This window comes from Chiloscyllium plagiosum, chromosome 45, assembly GCF_004010195.1.
Source record: "Chiloscyllium plagiosum isolate BGI_BamShark_2017 chromosome 45, ASM401019v2, whole genome shotgun sequence".
Lineage (NCBI taxonomy): Eukaryota > Metazoa > Chordata > Chondrichthyes > Orectolobiformes > Hemiscylliidae > Chiloscyllium > Chiloscyllium plagiosum.
The window spans coordinates 11,497,209-11,503,569 of record NC_057754.1 but is presented as its reverse complement, the minus strand read 5'-3'; the positions used below and the strand labels follow the sequence as shown (position 1 = coordinate 11,503,569).

Below are 6,361 nucleotides of genomic sequence, written 5' to 3'. Positions count from 1 at the left end.
GTGGCGACGCTGCGGGGAATAAAATGCTCATATTCTAGCAGACTCGCCTCTTGGTCGTTTGTTCTGTGTCAGACTACTCTCCTACGAACCTGACCTTGAGAATTTTTTTAAAACACTGAGGAAGTTTGTTTCACATGCAAACCACCCTATGTAAAAAGTTTAGCCCTTATTTTTTTCAAACCTTTCTCCTCTCACCTTACTCCCCCCATCTTAGGGAAAAGACAATTGCCATTAACTCTATCTATACTCTTCCTTATTTTATAAACTTCTATAAGGTTACCTCTCAACGTCTTACACTCTAGTGAAAATAGACCCAGCCTATTCAGCCTCTCTTTATTAATCATATCCAGCAATACCCTCATAGATCTGGGCTATGGTCGAGCGGTCTAAGCTGCTGGGTTTAGGTTTGTAACCTCCGCAGAGTCGAGGTTCGACTCCCTCCATGACATGTTGTTACTGTACTGTACGTTAGGGTGGCACGGTAGCACAGTGGTTAGCACTACTGCCTCACAGCACCAGGGACCCAGGTTCAATTCCAGCCTTGGGTGACTGTTTTGTGGAGTTTGCATATCCCCCTGCCCCTCTCTACGTGTGTTTCCTGTAGGTGCTCCGGTTTCCTCCCATAGTCCAAAGATGTGCAGGTTAGGTGAATTGGCAGTGCTATAATTTCCCTTAGTGGGTTACTCTTCGGAGGGTCAGGGTGGACTGGTTGGGCCTGTTTCCACACTGTAGGGAATTAAGCTGGAAAGGACATGAGATTAGATTCCCTACAGTGTGGAAACAGGCCCTTCGGCCCAACCAGTCCACAAACAGTAACCCACCCAGACCCATTTCCCTCTGACTAATGCACCTAACGCTATTAGCGATTTATCTGACTTGCATACTTTAGTGACTGTGGGAGGAAACTGGAGCACCCAGAGAAAACCCACGCAGACATGGGGAGAATACACAGACAGTCGGCAAAGGCTGGAATCGAATCTGGGACCCTGGTGCTGTGAGGCAGCAGTGCTAACCACCGAGCCACCGTGCTGCCCAGAATATCCTTCCTATAACTGGGCAACCAGAACTGGACTCACTATTCCAGAAGAGGCCTCAACATGACTTCCCAACTCCTATTCGCAAAGGACTGAAAAATGAAGACAAGTGTGTCAAATGCTTTAACGTGACACAAACGTCTAAGAATTATGTGCCTGCACCCCTGAGTCCCTCTGTTTTACAACACTACCCAAGGCCCGACTATTAACTTCATACGCCCAACTCCATGTTTGCAACACCTCACATTTATCCAGATTGAACTTCATCTGCCAATTTTCAGCCCATTGACCCATTTGATCAAGATCCCTTTGTAATCTTACGGTACCTTCTTCATTGTCTATTATACCACCAATCTTGGTGCAGTCTGCAAACTTACCTAAGCGTGCGACCATATTGCCACCCAGATCACATCCCTGAAGGCTGCTTTGCTCACATTTCAAATCACTCAGAGCCTTTCAGTGACACTGATCTTGGAATGTTTTCCAACAGACACAATAGACAAACCTCTACCTTGCACTGTGAAAGGCTGATGACAGTGAGGTGATGGTGATTGCAGTTAGACCTTGCTGTGACATCTGGTTGGCATTGACGATGTGGAAATACTTCCCATTGAACAAGCTATTACAAACAGCAGACAGATAACAGCCCTCCTCCTCAGCTCGAGCTGCAGCTGCCTGCGAAGCATGCTCTCGTCACAGTTCCAGACCCGCCTTCTCTTTCGCTGAATGGCTGACGGGCTAGCCCGCCCCTCTCTGTGACCCGTTGTCAATTGGAGAGCCGGCCCAACCTCCGTTTCCTGATTGGTCCAGCTGCACGCCCAGCCACGCTATCCCTCTGATTGGTTTAACGACGACTACATCGAGCTCCGCCCTTTGCCTGCCCTTGGCCGTGACGTCAACACCGGTTGGGCTGACGCAGGAGCATGCGCACAGTTAATATGGATTGTGAGAATTTGCGCCGGATGTCATAGCTGGAAAGAAATGTTAGTGTCTCCCATTCACAGGCGGTGAGTTAAGATTCAAGGGACACAGTTATATTTTTAGTTAGAAAATTTAGTGATTGATCAGCGTGGGGTTCTAGCCCCCAAAATGGGGTTACCGGAGCCGCGATTTAATGCGCAGAAGGCCTCAGGCGTCTTCCCAGAAACAGGCCCCTGTCAAATGCCGCCATTTTAGTTCAGCGGGAGGAGGGAGTACGCAAGCGCAGTTAGCGCGTTGATGTCACAGTGAGTGGACGGTGCCGTGTATAACCCCAATCTGTGTCAATGCCTCCATCTGGGGATCTGCTGCTTTGTTTGGTTCCTCCCGGAGGGGGGAGGGCTTACTGGAAAAGAGCAATATGAAGGGGAGATGAAGCTCGTTGGGTTAAAAAGTAGAAATCCCACCAGAATCCAATTCATGTAAACCTCTGTAAACCTACAGGGCTCTCAGCAGCTGGATGTCTGACTGAATCCTTCTTGCACATGGAGCAGGTCTGTCCCTGGTGTGACTGCACCATTGCAGTCACATAGCGAATGCAATGTTGTCTCTTATCTCAAGAGGGTTGGAATATAAAAGCAGAGATGTACTACTAAGACTTTATAAAGCTCTGGTTAGGCCCCATTTGGAGTACTGTGTCCAGTTTTGGTCCCCACACCTCAGGAAGGACATACTGGCACTGGAACGTGTCCAGCGGAGATTCACACGGATGATCCCTGGAATGACAGGTCTAACATATGAGGAACGGCTGAGGATACTGGGATTGTATTCGTTGGAGTTTAGAAGATTAAGGGGAGACTTAATAGAGACGTACAAAATAATACATGGCTTGGAAAAGGTGGATGCTAGGAAATTGTTTCAGTTAAACGAGGAGACTAGGACCCGTGGACACAGCCTTAGAATTAGAGGGGGTCATTTCAGAACAGAAATGCGGAAACATTTCTTCAGCCAGAGAGTGGTGGGCCTGTGGAATTCATTGCCACGGAGTGCAGTGGAAGCCGGGATGCTAAATGTCTTCAAGGCCGAGATTGATAGATTCTTGTTGTCTAGAGGAATTAAGGGCTACGGGGAGAACGCTGGTAAGTGGAGCTGAAATGCGCATCAGCCATGATTGAATGGCGGAGTGGACTCGATGGGCCGAATGGCCTTACTTCCACTCCTATGTCTTATGGTCTTATTGGGTAGGCAGCTCAGGTGGGTAACTGTATCCCTGTCATTGTCCTGATATTTCCACAGGATCTCCATGTTGTAGGAATCACTGTCTCTGTTGGCTAGATGGTCAGATAAATTCTAAGTCAAAAGGTGTGATGCTGGAAAAGCACAGCAAGGCAGGGAGCATCAGAGGAGTAGGAGAGTCAACGTTTCCAAATAAGCCCTTCATCAGGAATGATTCGGGGGAAAGGGGCTGAGAGATGAATAGAAGGATGGGGGTGGGTTGAATGTAGCTAGGAAGGCGATTGGTGGATATGGGTGGGGGTTACTTGTGATAGCTCAGTGGGGAGGGTGGAGTGATTAAGTAAGAGAGGTCAAGGGAGTGGTGCCGAATTGGAAGTTTGGATCTGGGATGAGGTGGAAGAGAAAATTTGGAAACTAGTGAAATCAATGAAACGCTCTGTTCAGGCAACACGTCTGGGACACATGAACCAAACAACCCCGCTGTTCTGTAGCTGACAACTTCAACTCCCCCTCCCACTCCACCAAGGACATACAAGTCCTGGGCCTCTTTCACCGCCAGATCAAAGTCACCCACCAACAGGAGGAAGAATGCCTCACATACCACATTGGGACCCTTTAACCACACGGCTAAAACATTAACTTCAGTAGTTTCCTGATGAAGGCTTTATGCCTGAAATGTCGATTCTCTTGCTCTTTGATGCTGTCTGACTGGTGCTTTTCCAGTGCCACACTTTTCAATTCTGACTCTCCAGCATCTGCAGTCCTCACATTCTCCCAGATAAATTCTAATCCAATTGACAGAACATCTATGTAGTTTTTTTTCTCAACTCCATGCAGTGTGATTTTATTTCAGTCCATGTTAAAGCTCTTTCCACAGTTGGTAGACTGGAACACTCTCTCAGGTTGTCTAACTGGTTACAGCTATTTCCACAGTCCACTGGAAGACCATATGTATTAGGAGTAGGAGTGGACCATTCAGATCCTTGAGTCTATTACACCATTCAAAAAGATTGGTTGACCTGACATTCCTCATTCTGGATTAGTGGTGCTGGAAGAGCACACAGTTCAGGCAGCATCCGAGGAGCAGTAAAATCGACGTCTCGGGCAAAAGCCTTTCATCAGGAATACAGGCAGAACGCCTGAAGGGTGGAGAGATCACTTTCCAGCATTTTTCCTGTAACCCTTGATCCTCCTCGTGATCAAGAATCTATCTATCTCAGCCTTAGCTATACACAAGGACTCTGCCCCCATAGCTCTCTTTGGCAGGAAATCCCAAGAACTCTCAACCCTCTGAGATGAAAATCCTCCTCTTTTCAGTTTTAAATTGGCTCAGTTTATTCTGAGATTATTCTTTCTCATCCTGATCTTTCCAGTGAGAGGGAACATCATCTCAGCATTTACCCTGTTACACCCCTTCAGGATTGAATTGCTTCAGTGAGATCATCTCTCATTAATCCAGTTGCAATGAGTAGTGTACCACACAATCTGTAACTAAAGGTTCTTGCACTGTGCACTGTGATCTCTGGATTATGAGCAGCAACTTATGTTAAAAGGAATGTTTGTTTGTTTTTGAGACCATACCTGGATGTAAATTGCAGGTTATGCTGCGGATTTCCCAGCTTTATCTTCCAATGGCCAGGAATTGTGTGTCCTGCACTGGAGATCATTTCTGTTTCTGTGCTAATCTTGAAGATCAAATACTTGTTATGACACAAAGATAGCAATCCAAAACATATTAGCCTCACTATGACTGAATTCACAGTGTAATTAAAAGATTGAATGACCCTCAAAATTGCCACAATGTTCCTTACTGGACTTTATGAATAACAGACCTTGGATGGCAAGTTTATGGAAGAAAGAAATAACACTAACTTGAACAAAACTAATGTAGGCAATTAGGCAATCTAATCAATATCTTGATTTAAACACAATCTTCTTCGTTTACAACGTTCAGTCTCACTGATTGACAGAGAGAGATGGGGATATATTAAACAGAAAAAAAAAGTAAGTTGTCAGTTCAATTGAATAGTTTCCAACTATGGGTGCCAAGTCTTGTGCAATCCTTGGATAATGTGTTGTTTACAGGCACATAAAACTTTATCTAATTTCTAAGTCAGCAGTGAATGTTAACAGTTTCAGCAAACTTACTTAAATATTTTCTTATTTCCTACGTACTCTGATGTCTTTCCCAGAGCATTGAACAATTTGAGAGCTGGATAGAAAACAAGAGACAGAGGAGCCAGTCCAAAAGCTTCTAAACTCATTCTGTCCGTCCTTGATCTCCTTGAACTGCTGCAGTTCGTGTGGTGAAGCTGTCTGAAAAGGGGTAAAAGAATTTTCATCCAGTGGTGATAAGGTAGTGCTGATATCTGTGTCAGTTACCATTACTTTGCTTTTGTATCCCACCTTTAACTGAATAGACACATAAAAAGGAGTATGTTGTGGTGTTTGATCCTGCTCCACTATTCAGTATGTTCTTGGCTGACCATCCTCCTCAATACCATGTTCCCACTTTTGACTTCTATTCTGTGATCCCTTTAGCTATCAGAACTACGTCTATCTTCCCCAAAACATTCAGTGTTTTGGCCGAAACCGCTTTGTGTGGCATTGAATTCTGCAGATCACCAGTTCCACCCAAATAACTTACCTCGATGTATTCGCAGAAACATCTTCCCTAAGTACAGCAGTAATGCTATCCCTTATCAAAAACGCCACACCCTCTCCTCTCCATCCTTGCTATAGCATCTATAATCTGGAACATTAAGCTGCCAATCCTGTCCATCCTGAGCCACATCTCTGTAATTGCTGTGATATCCAAATCCCATGTTCCCAACCATGCCCTGAGTTCATCTGCCTTCCCTGTTAACCCTCTTGCATTGAAGTAAATGCATTTTTATTTCTCAGTCATAGATATGCACAGCATGGAAACAGACCCTTCGGTCCAACCCGTCAATGCCGACCAGATATCCCAACCCAATCTAGTCCCACCTGCCAGCACCCGGCCCATATCCCTCCAAACCCTTCCTATTCATATACCCATCCAAATGCCACTTCAATGTTGCAATTGTACCAGCCTCCACCACTTCCTCTGGCAACTCATTCCATACACGTACCACCCTCTGCGTGAAAGTGTTGCCCCTTAGGTCTCTTTTATATCTTTCCCCTCTCATCCT

At 45.7% G+C, this 6,361-nt stretch overlaps 1 long non-coding RNA gene across 4 annotated transcripts in view; it reads left to right on the top strand.

Moving 5' to 3' along the window:
- The first annotated feature begins 1,922 nt into the window (after window positions 1–1,922).
- Window positions 1,923–6,361, top strand: part of LOC122543963 — a 44,906-nt gene continuing 40,467 nt past the window's right edge. For all 4 annotated transcript variants that reach the window (XR_006310214.1, XR_006310213.1, XR_006310215.1 and 1 more), the window contains exons 1-2: window positions 1,923–2,041; window positions 5,381–5,544. This is a non-coding gene — a long non-coding RNA (uncharacterized LOC122543963). The remainder of the gene's footprint in view (window positions 2,042–5,380; window positions 5,545–6,361) is intronic.